This window comes from Mytilus edulis, chromosome 11 (genome assembly GCF_963676685.1).
Source record: "Mytilus edulis chromosome 11, xbMytEdul2.2, whole genome shotgun sequence".
In the NCBI taxonomy this organism is placed as follows: domain Eukaryota; kingdom Metazoa; phylum Mollusca; class Bivalvia; order Mytilida; family Mytilidae; genus Mytilus; species Mytilus edulis.
The window spans coordinates 78,538,760-78,564,160 of record NC_092354.1 but is presented as its reverse complement, the minus strand read 5'-3'; the positions used below and the strand labels follow the sequence as shown (position 1 = coordinate 78,564,160).

Below are 25,401 nucleotides of genomic sequence, written 5' to 3'. Positions count from 1 at the left end.
ATTTTACAATTTTATAAAGTATTAATTATTTGCCAAAAAATGAAGTAATGTTTTGTGAAGTATCATTTCTGTTTGTATAGACATCAATCATTGATTTGATAAGTGTCTTAAGTATGTTTTGTTAGCAATCAAATTATATGTAGTAAATTGGGATGTTTTGGCTGTAATCATATTTTGGTTTATATGGCGCCATAGGTGAAAGTGTAATTATGAAACACACAAAAATCAAACACTAATCAAAGAGATAAATGCAAGATGCGTATCAAACATTTTGAGTATATACAAATACAAAAAATAAGAAGATGTGGTAGGATTGACATAGGGACTACTATATATATCTGTTCCGGACCGTATGAGTATTTGGACCGTACGCGTACGGTCTGGACCGTATGCGTACTTTTTCAAAATACTCATACGGTCGGACCGTACGCGTACGGTCTGATTAATATCATTAAGAAGTTGCTTAAGTTTATAAGTTACAAATTCATGTAACGTTCATGTACAGATCAACATAACTTAACTCTCAAATTAATATGGAAAAGTTCAATTGTAATTGGAATAAAAGCTATATTTGTTAAGTAATAAAAAAATTCACGCTTATTAAATCTATTAATATCTTGTATTTAGTATGTCGATCAGTAATACATTAATTGAATTATGATCATAGAAGTTTACGATATCGGAAGTTAACATGATGTGGGACGACAATTTTAGAATATTAGAAACTTTACAAAAAAATGCAAATGCAAAGGAACATGAATGAACTGCAAACATGTAAATGTAAAAAATATATCATTAATTGTGGTAGTAAGTGTCACCTTGGGCGAGAGTACCAAAATAGTATTCAGATATACCATTAAACAAATATTTAATGTCAATTGTTCAATTGTTCATTTTATCCATCTAAAAGTAATTGTAATGATAACAATTTATAAAACTAAAAATAAAGATTGTGATAAATGGTTATCTGAGTCTCGTACTGGACCATACGCGTATACTCATACGGTCCGACCGTACGCGTATGGTCGGACCGTACGAGTATACGTATACGGTCCGGACCGTACGCGTACGGTCCAAATACTCATATGGTCTGGAACATATCCACCATTTACCAAATGACATGTATATATGTTAGCAGTGGTGGATCCAGAGGGGGGAGGGGTTCTGGGGGTTGGAAATCCCCCTTATTTTTGGACAATCAATAAATTTGAATAGGAATATGGTTGGAACCGCCCGCTTTATCCAGGGTTGGGAACCCCCCCTTTTGAAAATGGCTGGATCTGCCCCTAATTAGAAAATACAGTTATAACTGTACGGCTTTCAACAGGAAACAAAACCCAAAATGTATAGCAAGTTATAAAATGGCTTTATTTTTAACCTGCTTTGTAACAAGGTAATTATATATTTATAGTCTTTTGGAAAACAAGTTACCCAACACAGACATATTGCAGGGCAGATTCAGCCATTTTTAAAGGGGGGCCCAACCCTGGAGAAAAAGGGGGGAGGTATTTCAACCATAGGTCCTTATTCAAATGCATTGATCGTCCAAAACCCCTGGAACCCTGCCCTTGGATCTGCCACTGCATCATTTATTTTCTGGCTCTGAGTTCACAAGTCTCTGCTCTTACTCCTTGGTGCCATTTATTGTGCCTATTGGATAAGTAACAATTACCAATTTAAAAGTCTTTGGTTTGAATCCATGACCTTCAGCAATGAGCACTCTAGGTGAACACACTACTACAAGACCATTTCGGCTGTTATATGAGAAAAATTAATCAGATAATTAAAAAGGTAAAAAATTAAATGTAAAAAGTGCATATTGTAAACCTACTATTTTTCTTGAGCGATTTATTTTTGCAACCTTTGCAAGTAAAAATATGTCAAACTCAAATTATTCCATATCGCGAAATTAAATCACCTCATAATGGATTAGAAGGGGCTGTAAACACAAAATAAAATATCCACAAAAATAAATTTGTTTACAGCATATTTTCACTGCTATTTGAGCTATATATTAAAGCATTTTTATTTCAGGAATCCATATGATGAGTGCATAACCATATAGGGGCAAAAGTAAATATGTTTTCAGCACATTGTGGAACTTTACTTAAGCTGTGTTTGGAGATTCCTGTTCTGGAGAACATGCCATACATATCATGTTTAAAAGATTTGACAATTGGGTTTGTTTTTTGTTTTATATACAAGACGAGTTTAGCCAGAGACATATAAATACGTATACATGTCTCTGGTTTAGCATATGGTTTGAATTTCCTATTATAAGACTAAATACATACAAAACTGATAATAAATATTGATGAAAAATCTTTTTCTGCACTAGTGTTATTTTTATCTGAATTGGAAGAAATAAATAATAATTATATAGTTCTCATATGAACAGTTTTTCATAAGTGAATTAATTTTATTTTCTAATGTGTGGTTGGTTTATAAAATTCGACTAGACCCAAAATAAATTGATAAACAAACATGGCCTTAGCCACAATAATAAATTAAACAAACAAACTGGAAAAAATATTGATAAGAATATTTTCATACATTTAATAACATTTTCAAAACATTATCTTTTCATCTTGTTAGGTTTTTTTTATTTGGTAGATTATGTTTTTAAAAAAAATGTATTGACTGAAATATGACAGAAAAGACAAATGTCTGCAGATAAGGCTATCATTTTGATAATTGATTTTCTAATAAAATATGTAATTTTAGGTAATCATAATGACATGGTGATAACAACATGGACACCCCTATTGGTAACAATGGAACAGTCCACATCATTCTCACAGACTAATTATCCAGATGTTCCAACTTCACATTTCAGGTGTGTTTTGAAATCTGAGTCATAATGACAGAAGCATGTGTTAATTAGAAGAATAAAAGAGATTTGTTGTGGAATAATATGACATGTTCAAGGTAATAGTACAAATACACTAAATATTTCATCACATGAATACACACAAGGAATTGGGATTCTTATATTTGAAATCGCATTTAAGAGAACAGTTGTGTGTAGCACACTGGAATAACATAATTTAGATAACATAATTTCATTAGACATGTTAGAAAGAGAATGGAGTTTTTGAAACCTGTAAATGTTTTGATTGGGCAGTAGAAAGTTGTAGCAATACATAGTTTTTATTTCCCAGCAATTACACTTTAAATGATTTGATACAAGGATTATAAAAACGTTTTTCTGTCAGACTATTTCAAAACAGAATTGTCTGGAATAAAAATCTGGTGAGTAAAAGTGTTCATTATCATGATTATATACAAATACTGGCAGTTTGTTAATGAAAGATGACATGATAAGTTGTACTCTAGAAACACAGTGTCTTATCAAGTTTACCATGAAGTGTTTGATGTCCTATTATAAGTTTACTTGCACCAACAAAATCTGGCATAATTGGGATTTATCATCTACTGGTTGTCATGATTGTTACAATGTATTGTGGGTTTATACATGTTTTCATTGACTTTGAAGCTGTGTGAAGAACAAGTGTGGTATGTAGATTTTAATGCTAACCATCTATACCACAGAGATAACTACTATGAGGTTGGGGGTTGAGGGGAGTATAGGGCTGTGGTGCTGGTGGTTTTGAAAAAGGGGGGAGGGGGTAAGGGTTGTTCAACAAACTTAACTATCCATATGATTTTGTACAGTCAGGATACTTACCTTAATGAGTGATTTTAAAGTCACTGATTCAAGTACATGTATTATTGTGTCCACAAAATATATCAGGGTTATTTCCCCTTCACATGGACAGGCACATCTGAGAGGTGTATCCCCCTTTTAAGACCGTTTAACCACTATGGAAGTCTGTCTACTGTCATATTTTATTTGAACCATAGCTTATCAAACTTTAAGAAAATTGCACCTCTTTAAAGCAAAATAATAAGCAGTCAAAATCACAATTCTTTGAAAGGCTATAAAAGAGGTGAAATGAAAATTTATTAGTGAATTACATTAACTTTCCAGTCCTGAAAACCTCTAAAGTTACTGTTATAAATTCAGGATACAGGCTAGATTCAGATTTAAGTATTTCCAATTTTTTTTTACTTATAAAACTATTTTGGTAAAAAACAGTTGAGCAATAATCTGGACACTATTGATGTTCCATTGAAAGATATTTATATTTTTAATACTGGAAATATCCAGCAATCCGCTGAATGGTTAAATTTACAATTTTCTTGAATAAAAATCATGATAATAAATAATGTTATATTGTGTGACTTATCATAAAACTATGATAATAATTAAGCTAATTAGTTTTAAATGTTTGAATAGGACCTTTAACAAATAATAAATCTCTGAGGCCATAATTGTGTATTGTCCCATGTTATGATTGTTTTGACCAGTGGATACATAAATTTACACAATAATTACATAATCAATGACAATGTACACAATGTATGTGGTAACATGGTCTGGGTTAGGATTTAATCTATTGATTTTATTGTCCATGTCACAGTACCCCTGTCAGCTGGCAAAAGACTGGTGAAGGGCTCAACAAAAAAACCCAACTGAGACACTTTTATTGTGTGATTAGAATGATGAGAGTAGAGACATATATTGAATTAAATATCATGTCCTTGAATTTAATTATGAAATTTAATTTATAGTGTGAGTAAATTGGATTAAATTAGGAAATTAGATATAACAGTTATTTTAATTTTTAAATGTTACATAGAAAATTGTCATATCAGTAAACATGTATTAATCATGTTATTGACAACAAAAGGATAAATGGAAGATTTTAAATTGAAATTTTAAGGTGCAGAATTAATTAGAAACATGATCAGTCCTTTTAAACTGACTTGATATTTTCTGTCATGAAAAAATTTGTCTTCAATAAGGTGTTCAAATATAATGAAATTTTACACATCTATGGCCTTTAAAAACAAAAGGTGTTATAAGATTTTGAAATGCAAAAAATGTTTAAAATTATGGTCAAGCTAGGAAGTTTTAATATTCATGTAATTAATGTATTTTTTGGTAAATTGACAAATTTGAAAGATTGCACTCTTGTGTAGAAATTCCTAAAGGGAACATACTTAACATAACATAGTAAATATACAAAAGAAGATGTGGTATGATTACCAATGAGACAACTGTCCACAAGAGCCCAAATGAACCAGAAATTAACAACTATAGGTCACCTTATGGCCTTCATCAATAAGCAAAGCCCATACCGCATAGTCAGCTATAAAAGGCCCTGAAATGACATATGTAAAACTAACGGCCTAATTTATGTACAAAAATGAATGAAAAACAAATCTGTAACACATCAACAAACAACAAGCACTGAATAACAGGCTCCTAGCTGACTTCAGACAGGCACATACATATAGAATGTGGCGGGGTTAAACAAGTTAGATGCTGACTCATGACAATAATAATATAAGCCTTTCCATCCATTCTGCCTCAATTCAACAAAATTTGAACTGTATTGTCCTCTTTGCAATAATAAAAGCAAACAATGTAATCAGAATTTTGTAAATGTGGGTTCATTAACGTGAAACTTATCCGAAATTGGAATAATGAAATAGAATATGATATCACCATCAATGATTAGTTTGAAAACATTTATTTGTTAGAAAATTGAGTAATTTTTGTTTAATAATCAAGTCAACCTCTGTTACTATATATTCCTGTTGTAAATTAGAAAAAACAGAGGATGTATAAACATGATAAAGCCTTCTAGCAATAAATATGTGACAGTCATTAAAATCCTTTATAACCAATCAATACATTCAAACAAAGGATTTTACAAATATGACTAGCTAAAAAAAAAAAAGGCATGTATGACATCCATTATCAATAATACACATTATTATTCAGGGGCCAGCTGAAGCCCCTCAGGCTGAGGGATTTTATCGCTGTGTAGATGACCCATTGGTGGCCTTTGGCTGTTTTTTGCTCTTCAGTCATGTTGTTGTATCTTTGACAGAGTCCCCATTTCCATCCTCATTTTTACTGTAATATAACTGATCCTTGAAACTTAGAATTAAATATGATTGGCCTACTAATATTTAATTACCAAGTCCTAGAGACAAAACTGTGATCAATCCAATTAAACAGATATGGTTGGTATGATATTATGTAAATTATTGATTGATATAAATGGCATATTGTGCTTGAAGGAGAGACTCAGATGCCTTTCTTCTTATGTCATGTATGTGTAATTCAAAGTACAATGACCAAAATGTGGTTCATCTTCCTTTGTTAAGATCAGATATATTTTCAGTTAACATTCAAAACCATCTCTCTCTCGACACAGATGCATTATCATGAATATGTTTTCTTAAATCTCTACGACTGTAATCACTAGCCAGTCAATACTGAGGTTGTAAGTTGGAACTCTGCTCATGTGAGTGCACTCAACTTCAATCTTAATTGACACGGATTGTCAGTTTTCCTATCTAAGGTCAGAGGTTTTCTCTGGGCACTCCAGCTTCCTCCACCAATAAAAAATGGCTGCCACGAAATATGATTTGATACTCCCAAAAGTGGCGCTTAAAAGTGGTGTCAAAACATTAACAATCAATCAATAAATCAATCTTAAATCTCCAGATATAAAATGCAAACTCTCAATTTTTTTTTATTATTAAAATGGAGTTTAATTAAAAGAATGAAGATTTGTGCCAATGAGACTCTCCTGATCTCCCCCAGAGACCAAATGATGTCATGGTTGTAGAAGTTAACAGCTATATTTCAACAATGAGCAAAACCAGCACCATTAACTAGAAAGTCCTATTAAAATTACTAGACAAGTTTAATGATTTGTGTCTTACAGTACAGGTATAAAGAAAATGCAAAGCTAGAGAGAAATTTTTGTTGGATATATGTTACTTTTTATTAAAATCTTTCAAAAGAATAGCCTGACCCTAACACTAATCCTTGACTAAGGCCAAGAATAATTTTGTATGTCCTTACGCTCTTGGTTTTTAAGAATACCAGCAGTTCAAATTTATTCCATATACTTCAAACATTATGATAATAACATATTATTTTAAAATACATTTATTTATTTTGCTGATTGATCCAAAAAAAGCATACTTCAGTACAGTATAAAATCCCAATGCATAATTAATTTCAACAAGACTACTAAATATAATGTATATTTGGCTTGAAGTCATTTTGTAATGATTTAATGTAGTGAAGCCTCCCACCCCACATTAAATAAAATCAATACACATCATTTCACAGTTTATTGAACTCTGTTCTGCCTCACCGACCACATCTGTTCTTTATGATTTAAGCCACAACAAAGACTCTTTATAATTTGTCAATAAATACATTGGACATACCAGTTCACTATAAGGTTGTATGTTTACAATTTTTATAATTTCTTAACTTTTAAATACAAGAGTAAAAACCAAAAGGGTAAATCTTTTTGTATTATAAGAAAAAACGATTGATTGTAGGTTGTTGGTTGTTGCTCAAATTAAAAATGAGAGAAAGTATTTGATAAATATTGATTTTGGTTTGTCATTTAGGGATCATGTTCAATATAGGTGTCACTTGTTGGTGTTTAAAATTTTGATAAATTGTTCTTGATCGTGTGTGAAATATTTGCTGCTGAACATTAAAAGTATGGCTTGAAAGTTGAAGAAAAGGCATTCATATTAAATTTGTGACTTCATTGAGTAGCTCTATGTTGGGAACATTTCCCTAGTCTCCCCTCTAAAACCACCATTAGTTTTCTGACATGAGACAACCACAAATACATGTGACTCAACATGTGAATGATAAAACTAATTTGGTTGCTTTTCTCATGTACTCCAGATATCTTTTTATTCATTAAGTTAAAATTTAACATACTTTCTATTGTAGTTAACTTATTAGGTGGTATTTGTAGAGTAGAAGTGTTAGCCTGCAGCCAAACCACCCAAAGTAGCTGTTAGAAGGTTTATTTACTTAGTAGGGGTCAGTTTACCACATGGTCAAACTGAGATATTAATTATTGATAAAAATTCATAGATAAGACTGACATAAAAAAACACCCTCAATTATGAATGCTACTCTTTAGACACAATGCTAGATGTTTGGTTATTTATTTTTCTTTAGTTGTGAGATTGCTGTCTGAGATACATTGATGGTGTATTAAAAAATTAGTACTTGTTAGGGTTCAGGTGCGGATCCAGGGGGTTGGGGGGTTTCAGGGGTTGGAACCCATCCCTTTTTTGGGAGCAATCAATGCATTCGGATGGGGACATGTAGTTGGAACCCCTTCTTTGTCCTGGGTTAGGAACCCCCTTTTTAAAATGACTGGATCCGCCACTGGGGTTAATAGTCAACATCTTCTGTTATATAATCTCCTTAGACTACATAGACATAGACATGATATTCAAACAAGCTTTTTTGTTTAGACTTTAATATCACTTTCCTAAAAGTACATGATAAATTATTACGATTAAGAAATACATGTTACGCCCTTGACTAACGCCTGTTGATAATTCATAGACTTATGATGTTGGCATGCATGGAGAGAATGCAATGGAAATCTAAAAAGATTGATAAGACTCAATATATATTTTGTTAGATAAATTATATTTATATATTAATTTTTTTTGCAAATACATTTTTGTATTTCATATGTATGAATGGCAGGACTTGTACAGCTTAGGAAACACTAGCTGAAATGTGACAATTTACAATTTGAAAAAGTTATATTACACTTAGTTAAAAGTTGACTAGCATAATTTAATGTGTTTTCATATGCAGATTTTTTTAACTGGTTCAACATCAGAGGATTTTGACATAACTGACATTGTGGAAAAAAGGGGGCTTCCTAACCAATGTAAAGGGGGTGTTCCAACTATACGTCACCATTCAAATGCATTGATAATTTGGTTGTCCCAAAAAAATGAGGGGTTCCAACCCTCTTCAAAAGTATTGAAATTTATTCTTTTTGCTTAACCATAATATCTTGGTGTAAATTTGATACCTCTTATTGGAGGTGACCCTTATATAGATATAGGAAGATGTGGTATGAGTGCCAATGAGACAACTCTCCATCCAAATAACAATTTATAAAAGTAAACCATTATAGGTCAAGGTATGGCCTTCAACACAGATCATTGGCTCACACTGAACAACAAGCTTTAAAAGGCCCAAAAATTACTAGTGTAAAAACATTCAAACAGGAAAACTAACCATCTAATCTATATAAAAAAACGAGAATACATATAAATTGCATAAACAAACGACAACTTACTGTACATCTGATTCCTGACTTAGGACAGGTGCAAACATTTGCAGCGGGATTAAATGTTTTTATGGTACCAAACCTTCTCCCTTTTTCTGAAACAGTAGTATAACATCACAACATAGAAAAACACACGATAAAATATACTTACATTAATTAACCCACTGATTATAGTGTTTACTATGTAAACTGTACTGAAAGGTGAAAGTGAAAAAAAAACCATTGTGTTTTATTTCACACTTCAATTGAGAATGAATTTAAACTGAAGATAAAGTTGTTTTATTTTATTTTAATGATGGGAGTGCTTGCCATGTTTGCCAAGATGGGAAAATATCAAGATATTAATTGGAAGAGGTCTTGGAAGGGATGTTTCTGGTATCATAATTTGAGGAGGGAGGGGGGCTCTGTTTTTCTAGAACTTAGAAGGACATTATATTGAGATGAAGTGAAGCTTATATTGTCTAGCAGACAGAAGATAATATTTAATAATAAAATTTTATACAATAGAAGACAAAAGTCACTTGAATTTAGAATAATTTTATTAATGAGAGACATATATATCATGTGTATATATAGAGAACAAGGAAAGTAATTACATAATATAAAAAAGAAGATGTGGTACTAACGGCCTTACATAATGTATATCTTAATATCTGAATTTAGTCAGATAAAAGATAAATGTCTGATTAAAATATATCTCCTTGTTTTCAAAATTCCAATAGGGAACATACTTTTTATAATTGTATAAGTAAACCAATTTTTCAAGACGTTTGGCCATCGGCCTTCTTCAGTTCTTTATTTTTCCTCTCAACTACATGGCTGACATTTCTTTTTCAATCATTGAAAAGATGTTATCAATAAATAACTGTTACTGAAAGGTGAAAAAAGTCTTGAAAAATTGGTTTATTTATACAATTATAAAATATATCTATAAAATCTTTTATACAGTCTGAGTGTACAACTAAATATGTATATATCCATCAATATAGGTACAACAGACAACAAACAACAATCACCTACCAACAACAGACGGACTCATCCATATTGACTTACTAACAAAGACAGCAACAATGAATTACATAATGGTTCAGTCTATATCTAAGGACCAAATAAGCTTAGTTGTTACATGCACAAAATGTTGCAACTTTAAGGTGGTACCCAACACTTTCACTAAAATTAATTTGGCTCGTTTAATTTTTATAAAATTTTTACAAAGTATTTACTTTGACCCTTTAACATTTTTAACAAAAATATAAAAAATTCAAAAAATTTGAACCAAGCGTTTTATCAGAAAAATTACACTGGTTATATAGCAGTTTGACAAACACTAATTTTGATCATTGAGAAGCTTTGCATTGCCTTCACAACGCAACATAATTAAAACTTTAAGCTGATTTTACAGAGTTATCTCCCTGTAGTGTTAGGTACCACCTTAAATTGTATTTGTTCATTATTCTCTTGTTGACTTAATGCCGTATCATGCTGTCATTAGTACAGCCTTTTCTACACTCTCTAAAAGACACCTGTTCTTCACCAAAACATCAATACTGTTGATTCGCTAATAATGACTATGCAAAAAAAAAAGACACAAAGAAGAAATGAGAATTTATTTGTCCTTATTTACTCAATAATGTGTAATCTTGTGATATTTTAGGTAATTGATAAGCTGCGGTTTTTCTAAACGTTAAATTAAAGGTACTACTAACACCACTAAGATCAAACCTACTGAGGACAGAAAAAGAGCATTTAAATAGGATAATACCCAAGGTAAAGTCGGTTACTTTTACAAACAAAGAAAAGTTCGCCTAACCGTAACAACAAATTATTTATGTTATTAAAGGGAATATTGTTATGTTGGAAATATGTATTGAGATAGTCAGTGTGTATTTATATTATTGACCAGGACTGGAAATATGTATTGAAATACTCTGTGGAAATATGTATTGAGAAAGTCCATGTTTATTTATATTATTGACCGAGTACTGTTACCACTTTGTTAAAAAACATTGAAAAGTACTTGAGATTTTACATATTTTTTCACCATACCTATTTGATTTTCTTTGTTCCTCAGATATCCACCTGGAGACACAGAACGTTTACTAGATGTGGAGATTTATAATAATTGGATTTAACATGATATTTGTGATATTCGAGGACATTTAACCAGAATAGGATATACCGACTAATTGAATGTAAGTAATTAAATATGTCACCCATTGAATTTATTCTCTTATTGCGTAAACCCCTGAGGGTTTACGCAGTATATATTGGACGAGTGATGTAGTCTTTCGGAAAACCGGATGTTAGTCGGAACACTTCTGGTCTTTCTATGACCACCTTTCAAATACATGCGCAATAGCTATGACCACCTTTCAAATGCATGCGCAATAGCTTACAAATCTGTTGAATATGCATTAGCATCTTAAGTTGCTATAGAGATATTTTACGTATGATCTGAAATTTATTATGATATAATATTTTTTTGCACACGATTACAAGCTGCTAATATTAACCTACATGCGTAGTATTTTAATTAGTCAAACGATGTAACCAGCTGTGTTTAGATATGAGATAAGATTTCATGTAAACAATGCGCTTTATATTCTGAACGAGAATAATTAAAAATAAAATCTTTAGAAAGAGTTTTAGTAGCATTTTATTTTAGATTTTACGTTTAGTGAAGATGTACATGTTGTAAAACGCAAGCTATTTATTTTTTTATACTGAAATTAAAGGGAAGCCTTTCTTGCATATGATTAAATTACAGTTATTTTTTTTGGTTAAATATTGCAACTTTAATAAAAAAAAAAATGGTTATTAAAAATAAAATTAAATAGATATTGAATATGAAAAAATAAAATATTTTGAACGAGAACAATTAAAAATAATATCTTTAAAAAAAGTATTAGCACTTTTTGAAATTTTACGTGTAGGATAGACCAAGGACATGGAAATATAATCATAAATACGTGCCTCAAATAGGTGTAAAAACGAGGATTTAAAAAAAAATCGTTTATTGAAAATAACGTTAAAATTAATTATGAAAGTTATGTCCGTATTTATTTTCATTAATATTGCAAATTTAAAGTTATTTTCTTTGTTTAAATATTGCAACATTATTTACTTTTTTTAATAACCTCTGAAACCTTTTCGTCATTAAAATGCGACTGATAAGTATAGATATTCAATATGAAGGGGGAAAAAATAACCGTGACTGAAATCTAAATCTAAAATTTATTTAAAAAAAATATACATTTGACCATGCAGATGTAAGAAATGATACTTAAAGCAATGAAACAACGAATTAAATGTGCCACTTTAATTACGACTGATAACCTAAAAATGAATCATGCATGCATTTTTAGCAGACTTAACCAGGTCGGCGATAAGATATCGAATATAAAAAAAGAAGATATCGGGTTTGGTGTCAATGAGACAACTATCTGCAAGAAACCAAAATAACACAGAAATACAAACTATGGGTCACCGTACGGCCTTCAACAACAGGCAAAGCACGTACCGCATAGTCGGCTATAAAAGGCCCCGAAATGACAATGTAAAACAATCAGTCAAAAAAGAAAATTAACAAAGTCCGTATCGTCGTATGCGTAACTTAGTTGCTCACCAGAGGAACTTTACGCAAGCGTTTAAACACGTGTTCCATAAGTTTTCACTTACGTCGAAATGCAAAGGTATACGCTTGGTGAACGCTTTTACTTCAGGAAAATTTTAATGGAACATAAAAAAAAATCATTCAGCTCAAGCGTTTGTCAAACGTATATACATGTACCTGTAAACTGCACGCACACAATATACACGCTACACGAGCGTTGAAAACGCTACAGATAAGTTTTAGACACGTTAAGGGCACATTGCATACAAAAATACTCGTCGCCTTAAAGCTTTCATTTAGGAAAAGAAGTCCGATACGGGTGAAAGTTCATCAAACCTACAGAAGATATTACACCCTCTCTAACCATGCAACATGGGACTAGACATAGAAGTACAGGAACTACTCACATTAGTTTGAGCTGTACAAGATCTACAAAAATATCCCGCCTGCCTCAAAGGTGCATATAAGATCGACCATGGTCCAGCACTAATGATACAAATACCAACCAGAGTTACAATGACGTGGTAGTAAGTCTTTAAAGGCCACCGAGCGGCCTCCAAAAATGAAAAAAAACCTACTATTTAGTCGGCTATTAAATGCCCCGACCATTAAGATTTAAAAACAAAAATCAAACAAAACTAAACAGCCTTATTGATAACAAAATAATTTACGAAAACAACTTGACCGACATGAATTATGAACAACAACCACTGTACTACATGTTTCTGGCTTTAGAATGGACATTGGCACATAAACAATGTGGTGGCCATAAACCCAACCCTCCCAAATGAACCAAACCTTAAGGACAACACATCGCAAGAAAAAAACTGTAAAATACCAGTTTGCAATTCGCGTCCCTAAAATTATGGGTACGGTGCACAATAATCACTTACATAAAAACAATAGACACAAATCACTGAAATAATCGCACTTACCGAAAGCTATTTCAAAGCTAGTGAACATGTAGACGAACCAGTGGACATAGACAGACTGGTAAACATGTAAACAGACGGGTGAATGTGACAGACTTATTGACAAACATTCACATATAGACAGACCTGCAGTTGGGAATGTAGGAAGACCAGGAGAAACGCTAAGGTACGCTTTACGCACACCCAATACACGCTTTAAGCTCGTTGTGCACACGATACAGATATGATTGACAGGTTGAATGCATCAAAATTACTAGCGTTTTGGTAGCGTGCATGATTTTTTTACCTCGGCCGACGTACGTCGGATCTATAGATACGTTGATGTGTGAAGCCGGTATTACATTATTTAAACCACTAAACAGGCAATGTCAGTTTCTAATTCTTATGCACAACAAAAGTAATATAAGACAATACATCTTTATTAAACAATTATCTAATAAATATATAATGCCAAACAAGCATTTGGGTTTACGATTGCATTTCTTTTTTTTAAAGAAAGCAACTTGTTTTACTGTTACTTAAGAAGTTTAAAAAGAGGGAAGAAAGATACTAGAGGGATGTTCAAACTCAAAGATCGAAAACAAACCAACAAGGCCATAGCTAAAAAGGAAAAAGACAAACAGACAAATGATAGTACATTAGACACAACATAGAAAACTAAAGACTAAGCAACACAAACCTTACAAAAAACATACTTAAGATGTAGATAAAAAAAAAGGGGTGATGTTATTGTTGTTGATTATTCTAGTTCTAATTGGCTAATGGTCAAGCTTATTCAGACCTTTTTTATGCCCCTTTTCTACCTTAGACATGTTAGAATGGATTGTATTTCTCCCAGTGATATTTATAAATGAAGAAACAAACAAAGTAACTTGTATTCCTTAAATACAAAAGAGAGAAGACTATGACACTATGATAATATATATAGATAAAGTTATACTCTTGTTCCATCCTACTACAGTGTCTCGTGTGTCTGTTTGTTTATAATATCTTTTCTCCTTTGTATTGAAGAGACTTTACGTCATTTTGCACCCATCCTTCTATAAGGTTTAATATCTTTCATAAAAGTCAAGTCATGTGCTAGTGGTATAGAGTTATTTTTCAGGTCATTAAGTTAAAAAATATTAAATATATAGTAAGGTTATTGACGTCTTTAAAAAATTAAAAACATGGTTCAAAAAAGTTAATCCATGGGTATTATTGTATTAATTTAAAATTAGATGACAAGGCAAAAGTTTTCTTTGTCCTACTTGGGGAACTCTATGGGTATCGTGACATTACGGTCAGATGTTAGGGTAGATATATAGGAAAGAGCTTGTTCCATTGTAATACTTTTATACAAAAGAATTTTGTCTGATTGTATCCTTATTGTTCAGGGCAAAATTTTAAAATAATTCTTTGATTGATCATTGTTCTAAATTTTATTTTTGTGTGTAGGGGTTCAACGCCAAAAAAAATAATTTATTTTACGTCAATTATTTCTGGAGCATATATAAATTTGTAGGGTCATTGTGTATGTAAATGACTGACTTTAATTTGCTTGCACCTGACATTATGATGACGAGAATGTAAAGGAAATTCAGAGATATTTGTCAAAACGACAGCAACCAAACAAAAATTAGATAGCCATGATTTATACCATATGCTTAACTTCATTCTAAAAATGAATAAACCCCATACTTCATGCCAAACTGATAAGATTTTCAGGATCCTGTTGTTCAGTGGTTGTTGATGTGGTTCGTAAGTGTTTTTATCCCTTATTTATGGGCGTTATGTTTTCTGGTCTGTGCATCTGTTTGTCTGTTTGTTCGTCTGTTCTTTCGTCCGTCTTTTCATCTGTCTGTACCTCATCTGATTTAAGTTTTTGGTCGAGGTAGTTTGTGATGATGTTGAAGTCATATCAAATTGAATTTTAGTACATATATTCCCTATGATATTATCCTTCTAATTTTAATGACAAATGACAGTTTTTACCCAAATTTCACAGTCAACTGAAAATGATGGTGTGATTGGGGCATTCATATACTAAGGACACATTCTTGATTTTTTTCTCAATTGTTTTATAGATAGATAAGACTGTTAATTTTCCTGTTTTCATGGCTTTACACTGGTCATTTAGGGCCCTTTATAGCTTTTTATTCTGTGTGATCCAAGACTCTGTGCTTGAAGCCATTACATCTTTGACCTATTATTCTGCTTCTGCTTCTGCTTCTGCCAGATAATGGCATTATTGTTTACTTTTTACACAATTTTGACTTGGATGGAGAATTGTCTAATCACATCTTCTTATTTCTATATGAAACAATTTATATATATGCTTTTAAAATCTTTGAAGAAATTTCTTAACATATATATATATATGATTGCCCATTGTTCATGTTGTTATTTTTTGTAATTTTATTTTTGCTTAAAGATATGGATATAGTTTTTTAATCGAGATTTTAACTGCTATGGTTTATAGGAGGCATTTCAGATTAAATTAGAAAATGAATTTAGACAGCCAAGTTAAAGTAACATTTAAATCCTCTTAGAGATAAGTGATATATTCTTCCTGTTAATGGGTGGTTATAATGGTTATGATACTTGTTTGTTAGATAAGAAGGACAGATTGGGGTATATGATACAAACAGTAACACCCTCCAGGTTTATACAAACACTGAACAACTGCCACCCAGTGGCAGATTCAGGGGGGGGGGGAGGTGATCAGGGGTTAGAATCTCCCCCATTTTTTTTTTCGGTTAATGCATTTAAATGGGGACATGTATGGTTGAAACCCCCCTTTTTCCTGGGTTGGGAACACACCCTTTATCCTGGGTTGGGAATACCCCTTTTGAAAATGGCCGTATCCACCCCTGGCCACCTATTTTATGAGAGGAAGTTAGGCTATTTACTAATTTTTTATTTTAAAACAACCACCAATGAACAATGATGAACATGATCAACACTGTCTGAGTGACTGGCCTATTGTTTCTTCTAAAATTTTGTGTTTTATAAACTTCTGGTTATTAGTCAATCCCACATGTTCCTCTCATTTGACTTTAAGAATATAAAATGTTAAACAATAAAAGTTTGACCACTTGCTATTCTGGTTCTGGCAAAAGGGGGGGGGGGGGGGGTGGGGGGTTAGCTGATTGGGATCTCATTTTCTCTGTTGACACCTGATGCTCTATTTGTCATGGGCTTCCCCAAACAAATATTAAATGGGTCGTCAACTTACAAGAATTTAGCTCTTCTTTTACAACATATTTCAATTATTGAACAGTGAAAATAAATATTTCAAGATAAAACAATCTTCACCTCCAAGATATACCTCTTAACATCAGTATGACACGGAACACAAAGATCACAAATATTCCCCTAGGTGATGTACCCATGAACCTCAGTATGACACAGTACTTTGTACAAACTCTCCACTGATAATTGATTACCTGTTGCCCTCTATGATTACCTGGGGACCGTTATGTTTTGTATGTTTGTTGATTGTAATTTAAAGTATATAGGTGATCGGGTTAACATTTATTATATCATAAATTACCACATTTATTTATTTTACTTCAGTTTTTATGTCATCTTTGTTTAAACTTCACTTCAATGAGTGCAGGTTTGTTGAAATGTTGATATAAATTGTTTTTGGGGTATGTGGTTTCTTTGGTTAAAGGTAACAACAGTTGAAAGTAAAATCTTTGTTCATTGAAATGTACACAGCTAATGCTATACATACCTTTAATACATTCTTTATTTTTCTTTGTTTTTCTTTTCCTTCGGATTCGGGATAGGTGCGCCTCTGTCTGAATCCTGCACCTGACATGCATTATGACACTAATACAAAATCCCATTTACCAAAAAATGAAAAATTCTTCTTCTATGTGAAGCTCTAGTTTGTTCAAGTTTATGTGTCTTCATTTTGCATTGTTTACATTTTTTAAAAGCTCTTATGACAAATAATTTACTCTTTTGCAATGATTTCAGTTGGTTTTTTTTCTGATCCCTAGCATGGATGACCAACATGGTCCTACATATTATAAGGGGAGATAATTGATCTTACTTCAATACAGCTAAATGTTTTGATAGTCTCTGGTAGGGGACATAACTCCTCCTTTGATTCAGAACAAACATGATCATGATAAAATAATGATGAAACTTTATACTGTTGACGACACTACTTCTTATTTGTTCAAAGTTGTTGATGAAAGAGTAGGGACATCAGGAGTATCAATTCATGACATAAAATCATTATTGGAAAAAGATGGTTTTAAGTAATATTGCTCTATGGTCCGGTTGTTGTCTCTTTGACACATCCCCCATTTCCATTCTCAATTTAACTAAGCATATTCTTACTGCCCTGCAGTGTGTTTGGTGTATAATAATCTATTCCATTTATGAATAAAAAACAAAAAGTAATAATTAAAAGTTGTTAAAAGTATTGGATTATAAGTAGAATGACAATATTAAGCCTTGTGCCATCTGTGTACATACTTCAAGTTAGGGATTATCGGAAATGATACAAAAGTCTAGACGCAGGACAATGTCATTTTCAATGTACAAACAAATGTACCCATTTGCTTTTAGTGAGACAAAATATTAACTTTTAAGTTCTGATGAATGTTAAAAAATGATAAACAATCATCGCCCTCTAGGTGTTGCCCTGTAGATTTCACTTCTAGAATTTTGCTTAGTTTATATGTGTTGTTGGGTTTCCATCTCATTAACATTTACCCTCAAACACTTTCATTCATACAAAAAAAAAAGTAAAATCAAAAAAATACTGAACCCTAAGGAAAATTCCAAAAGGAAAGTCCCCAATCAAATGGCAAATTCAAAAGTTTAAACACATCAAACGAATGGATAACAACTGTCATATTCCTGACTTGGTACAGGCATAGGTACAAGTTTAACTAACAGCTGTGTATTTAAATTTAGAAACTATTTTCCATTTCAGTGTTCTTCAATAGAACAACTTCCTCTGTGGTTTAAGTTTTAAAACCTTTTCACTAGTTCATTGGCCTTTACTTGATCCGTTAAGAATGATAAAATTAAAAACAAACATTTTTTCTAGCCATGTGGTCTATAGTTGTTGTCTTACATAGACCATGTAGACACTTTACCATTTGGGTATTTAGCTGAATTTGCTCTGAATGATAGATCTGTCTTCCAAAAAACCTTCTGGCGTCATGCAATATTCAAATTTTAATTATGACATCAAAAATTTGTCAAATGTCTTATATTATGATGCAAAATTCTATTACATAATAGCATACTAGCATCAAAATACACATGTGGTTTATACTATGTTAAAATTTTTACTTCATTTCACACAAAGAAAAGAATCATTTTCTGAATATGCCTGTCACACAGTATAAAGTACTGATTGTTACAATTTTTTCAAATTTTGCTATATGTATATAAAGTTTTGAAGATAACAATACAATCTATTGTAACATCATATATAGTGATTGAATATGATAAATTTGTTCATTTCATCATCCCATGATATTTTTTCCATACAAATATTTACAAAATCTGTTGTTTAAATGTCACCAAAAGGACTAGGATACAGCAGTGATAAACATTTATTTACAAAATTCTTTGTTGTCAATATTTGTTGAAGTTTAAATCTTCCGTTATTATAAACCCTTGACAGGTGAGCTTGAAGGTTCGTTTAGATGTACATAAAAACACAGGTATGTTGTAAAAAGGCCATAGTTCCGTTTCCGTCTTAAGAATTTGAAGTATCTTTTGTCAGACTAAATATTAAAGTTGTTTGATTTTTTATTGCATACAAAACAAAATTTATGACTGTTTTTAATTTTGTTTTCAGTTTCGTAACTTTAATTTATTATGGGAAGTGAAAACTCGAGATAAAATCTAGAAAAGAAGAAAAGACTAAAATTTAAAGGTGTTTGATTTTTTAATGCCTACAAAACAAAATGATCTCTTTACAAATGTTCATAATTTTTTTTCAGTTTTGTTACTTAAACAGAGGAAGTGAAAACTCACATAAAATCAAGAAAAGAATGATACCCTCTGAGACTAAATTTTTTATTCAATGTTGCATACAAAAAAAAATCTCTCTTCATGAATGTTTCTGATTTTGTTTTCATATCCATAGATTTTTACAAGAGGAAGTTTAGACTAGAAAGAGAGATAGAATAATTCTGAATTTGACGTCCTTACTCCTCAGATGCCCATATTTTATTTATCATACATTTACATTTTCTACTGTCTATAGAAATACTTTGGCAAATCAAGAATGGGGCTTCAAACACACACTCATATAGATTCTACCACTGCATCGAGTGTGCATGATACGATATTTATCCACTCGAGACAGTTAAATTTTCAAATTTAAAACGCGAATTTAACTGTCGAGAGTGGATAAATATCGTATTACACGAGATGCAGTGGTAGAATCTGTTTCTGTAATGATTTTCAAACAATATGCAGGCAGACATATTCCTTCTTTTCGAATGATCTGATAAAGATGTGTTCTTTCTATGTGACATCATCAGGCATGGTCGCCTTTTTTCATGTCGTCACAATAGGAAATTCAGAGGAAAGCAAGAAAATTTGACGTCATAATCGTATTTTAACCAATGAAGAACTGAGATCAAACAAACCACACTTTGATGAAATTTTTTTATGCAATGGGTGCAGAAAGGGATAAATTGACGAAGAATTAGAGAAATATATATACATGATATATTAAGGGTAACTTTTGTCTTTTTTTAAAGCAGATCTGTTAAAGATAAGTAAAATTGTTCACACTTTGTCTTTGACTTGTGGTAGTTTATAGGTTGACATATTGTATAGAGGCATGGATAATTTTGAAGACAGTATGTACGATTGGAAAGTGGGATTTAGTATAGGCTTTATTCATATACAGTATGTACAATTGGAAAGTGGGATTTAGGATAGGCTTTATTCATATACAGTATGTACAATTGGAAAGTGGGATTAACGATAGGCTTTATTCATATACAGTATGTATAATTGGAAAGTGGGATTTAGTATAGGCTTTATTCATATACAGTATGTACGATTGGAAAGTGGGATTAAGGATAGGCTTTATTCATATACAGTATGTACAATTGGGAAGTGGGATTAAGGAAAGGCTTTATTCATATACAGTATGTACGATTGGAAAGTGGGATTTAGTATAGGCTTTATTCATATACAGTATGTACGATTGGAAAGTGGGATTAACGATAGGCTTTATTCATATATTTGAAGCAATAAAAATGTTGAATTAATGTTCTTTGTTACTGATAAAATGGTTGGTTTGTGTTCCTATAACAAAACCAATTAACCGTTTTATTGGTTCTCAAAGAAATACCAATTTACTAATTTATATAGCTTATAGATATCACCCACACCCTCAGTTCATACTCAGTACCTACTTTATATATTTATTGATAAAGGATTAACAAAATACCAAACTCCAAGGTAAATCTAAAAAGTGCAAGTTTATCAAGTTTATTTTTCCTTTAAAAATCTAATTTATGACTTAAATCAATTATATGACGGATTAGGTTAATTAATTTTACAGCTGAGTTGATAATAACATAAATATTACATAATTACCTGGTTTATTAGGTAACAGTTGTAACATACAAGATTAGGTAAATGTTTTGTACACCTGAGAGTAAGGTTACCTATGTCAGGTGTATTCTGATTGACACCTGTAATCTATTTCACAAGGTAAATATATATTATTAAACAGTTCATTTATCAAAATGGTCCTTTACTTTGGAGATTTAGAGATTTCCGATGGAAGGTGAGGAAACGCAGACTTTATATTTCAGATTTTTTTGTCGTTTTAGACCCAAATGGGTCAAAGGGTATGAGAATGTTTTGTTTAGGCCAACAAAAATTAATTAGTAGATTTTCATCCAATTTTTTTAAAAAAATGGGGCGGGTGGGAGGATTTTATTTTTTAAATTTTATTTCATATGAAACCATTTTGTGACGAGCTCTTCATATATGCAAGTGTAATAATAAGCTTATATCATGTATACACAGGTATGAGGAATCTTACGTTATTTTTCAAATCCTAAAATAAATGTCTCTCTATATATATATATATATATAATTGCGGCTAAACAACAAAAATGTGTAGAAATGATCTCTTCAGTTGGACTTTCTACACCAAATGAATTTGGGTTCCTAAACGATGGTTTTTAGTCCCCATAAAATGAAGCAAATGCATTGGTATGCAACACAATTATTATGAGTACAGAACTAGAAAACTCAAACAGTGTTGAAAATAATAGGGTTGGTACTTATGCATTTATGCAAAATGAAAATATAATTACCATGTAAAACACATGTGAACTTAATAATAAAAAAAGAAGTTGTTGTTTAATTACCCTTTTTGGGTATTGGGACAATTTCTATTAATCAACAAGAAAAGACAGTCATGGGTAAAATCTAAGGGCACGTGTAAATAAAAAGCGTATGTTAGTCGACTTTTTAAACTCAATATACAAGTTCGTGTTTGTGTTTCAATATCCTTAATCCAGTCATGTTTCTGTATCAATGGGTACCACGAGTTAAGCGCTTGGGATATATTTCTCATTTAAACTTCCTGACACAAAGTCATTGCATAAAAAAAATTCAGTTTTCTAATCACAGAAATTTGTGACATACCGCGATTTGTGGTCTAGGACACAACAATTTTCTCGTAACACGAATATTTAACGTCATTATCGTTATCAGTTTTTACTCTCAGAAGATGATGTTGTCATCATAAAGCAGAGAATATGTCGACAATCATTTTGGTTAGATTTACTCGAGGTACAAAACCGAAATTTGAGACAGGAAGTCATAATTGAAACGAAATTTTTAACGGTTATCGGTAACGGAAACCAACAAAATCCGTAAATCGTAAATTTTATAAAATAAAAAATATCGGGGCGGGACGATTTCAGAGGGGCGGACGGGGATGAAAATCTATCAATTAATTTTAATTGGCCTTATATAGATGTCTTACTTGACTTATCTTCTTTCAAACATATGCCATAAGAAATAGTCCACATTTTTGATAGATACAAACTGTCTTATTTTTTTATCAGACAAGTGCCTGTGAACTTGTGGGCTAAATACATAAAAAATTGAAAATGTATGCAAAGTTCTTACACTAATTAATTGGGTAAAAAGGGAGAAAGGGGGTTTATGGGTGGGGAGGGAATGACTAAATTCGGAAGTGAAGGCAGAAAGTATAGAATTTTTCGTAAGCATATGATTTGTCTCAGATATATACCTAGTCTTAACGAACTTCCTGTCTATTTTCCAGGTGTGACTGTTGACAGATGAAGATTGATGTCAGGTAAGGTCACAGGTGTACTGACTGACCGGTGCTTGTTATAGTTCTATCATGGGAAAGTTTACAATATTTCAGTGAACTTCAAGATGAGCAACAGCAATTAAAATGTTAAATTATTTGAAGCTTGTGAATTTCCCAATATAATGAATTTGGTCCCCATATTTATTCCTAACTTGTACCAATTAAACTAGACAAACTTTCAACAGGAAAGACTTACAACTGTAATATGTTAATATTAGATACTGAAGTATTCTTTAAATAGATTTGACACAAGACAAAAGATCTTCTATGATAAAGTACACTCAGGAAGAAAACAGCGAGCATTGAAATACCATTTAGAACATAACATTTCAAATCACTTTTGTAAAAAAAATTATACAATTTATATAGCAAAGGGTGAAATTGATTTTGCTAATTTTTGGAAAGTGTATGTTAACTTAAGGTGGTATGGATGTCTTCCTCCATCTTGGATTGTAAAAAACAGAGAACCAAAGGTCAAGATTTTCTATCAAGTTTGCAAAATTTGATGCAGGAATGCAGATATTTAATGTGAATTTTCATTTAAAAGAATCAATTTATAAGAATAACCTAAAAATATTAATATTTTTGCAAATGATGATTATTTTTGGTTGTTTAAAAAAAAAAATTAAAATTAACATTTTAAGGGGAGGTAACTCTAAAACAGTGCATTTTCTGAAGGATTGTACATGGAATTTTTTTATTTTGTATTTTAGCAGGAAAAAACGTATGGTGACCCGGCCTATCTTTTCTTTTGATATTCTCAAAACATTGTCTGAAAGCTATGTTTTCCTTAAGTATTTAACAATTCTATCATTTTGTTTAGTTTCTAATCACAAAATTGTGTTTTTTTCCTGTAGAATTCATACAAAATGTGTCATTTTGTCACGTCCTGTAGCTTGAGAAGATGCACGGTGACATATCATTTTTATTATATTTTTCAACATATATCAATAGATACTACGTTTTGGCAAAGTATGAACAAATTCTATCATTTTTATTTTAGACTCCCATACCACATTAACATCCTTGTCTCTGGTAGATAGTTTGTCACCTAAGCAATCATACCACATCTTCTGAGTTTTATATGGTATCATTGTCTCATGCTTACTAGGAGTATTAAAGTTTTGTAGTTTGAGAAAAATTTCCCTTCCAAATCTAATAATCTTCTTTTATCACTACTAGGGGATGCTTTATTAGCTGCTATTATTTGAAATACCAAAAGTTTGTTTCTTGGTAAATATATTCATCAAGAAATTTAATTCTGTGTTGAGTTTCCTCAGATGATATAACAAGTACAATGGACAAAACAAATCTTGTAGAATCCATGAGAACATCAACAAATTGTAGAATTCAGTTTAAAATGATCAGACTTGCAAAAAGTATAGATTTAAGAGTACAGTTACTTAGAAAGAAAACTATTTTTTTTGCCAATTCTAATATAATGTTTTCTAAAAATAATAAGTTTTTCTTGAAATTTTGTAAAATGTTTATTAGTAATAAACTATTGAGTTTGAGATAACCTCCTACCATGTGTCAAGGGTATAAGACTATGAGATGTCCCCTGTACCTGATAAATTCATGATATGTTTGTCTATGGATTTATTACCAGCATAGGACTGTATTTTTGTTGTCACTGTTGACTATATATAGAATACTAGATATTGATTTTAAGCATCTGCTAACATTAGGAATTAATTTTGTCTTTGCATAAATGATGTATGAAAAACCTACCATACTTTGTCATCTGCCAAAAATAGGACTACTTCAAATTTTTCTTTTTCAAATGCAAGAACTGAGGCCATTTAAATAAAATGTCAGTATTGGGTTTGAATAAACATGGATAAATGTGCCAAATTTAATTTAGATAGTTTTTTGAATATTTTAAATCCTCAAGTTTTACATGTTTATTAATGTCCACCAGGGGAAATGCAAAAACTGAGACCAATTAATTATTATAACATTATACTGGTCAGCTGGTGCTTGGTATGAATAAACATGCAAAATATTAATAGAGATAGTTTTCACCACTTTACAGTTGAATCCACTCATACCTGCCAAGTTTTCAAAATGCCAATGGGGGTTTCGCGTGGAAGATGGCTGCCATACTCCTAAAAAACCTTCAAGGGGGCCTTCAAATACAGTGTAATGTTGTTTTTTGGCTTCTTCATACTTTTATAAGCCTCAATTCATTGTAAAATTAAAATTGTGGACATAATTGCTCTTTAAAAAATTCAATTTGGGAGCCTCAATGGGGGAAATCCCCAGCAAATAGTGACAGTTGGCAGGTAT

The 25,401-nt window shown here is 31.5% G+C and overlaps 1 protein-coding gene across 3 annotated transcripts in view; it reads left to right on the top strand.

Moving 5' to 3' along the window:
- Positions 1 to 2,724: 2,724 nt before the first annotated feature.
- Positions 2,725 to 25,401, top strand: part of LOC139496364 (uncharacterized) — a 37,077-nt gene continuing 14,400 nt past the window's right edge. Inside the window, exons 1-3 of one of the 3 annotated variants that reach the window (XM_071284890.1) lie at positions 2,725 to 2,928; positions 11,296 to 11,416; positions 23,062 to 23,094. The gene's annotated coding sequence lies outside the window, so the exon portion shown is untranslated. Of the gene's footprint in view, positions 3,253 to 10,880; positions 10,992 to 11,295; positions 11,417 to 23,061; positions 23,095 to 25,401 lie in introns of those variants that run through there. The other 2 variants (XM_071284891.1, XM_071284892.1) reach the window with 2 other exon arrangements.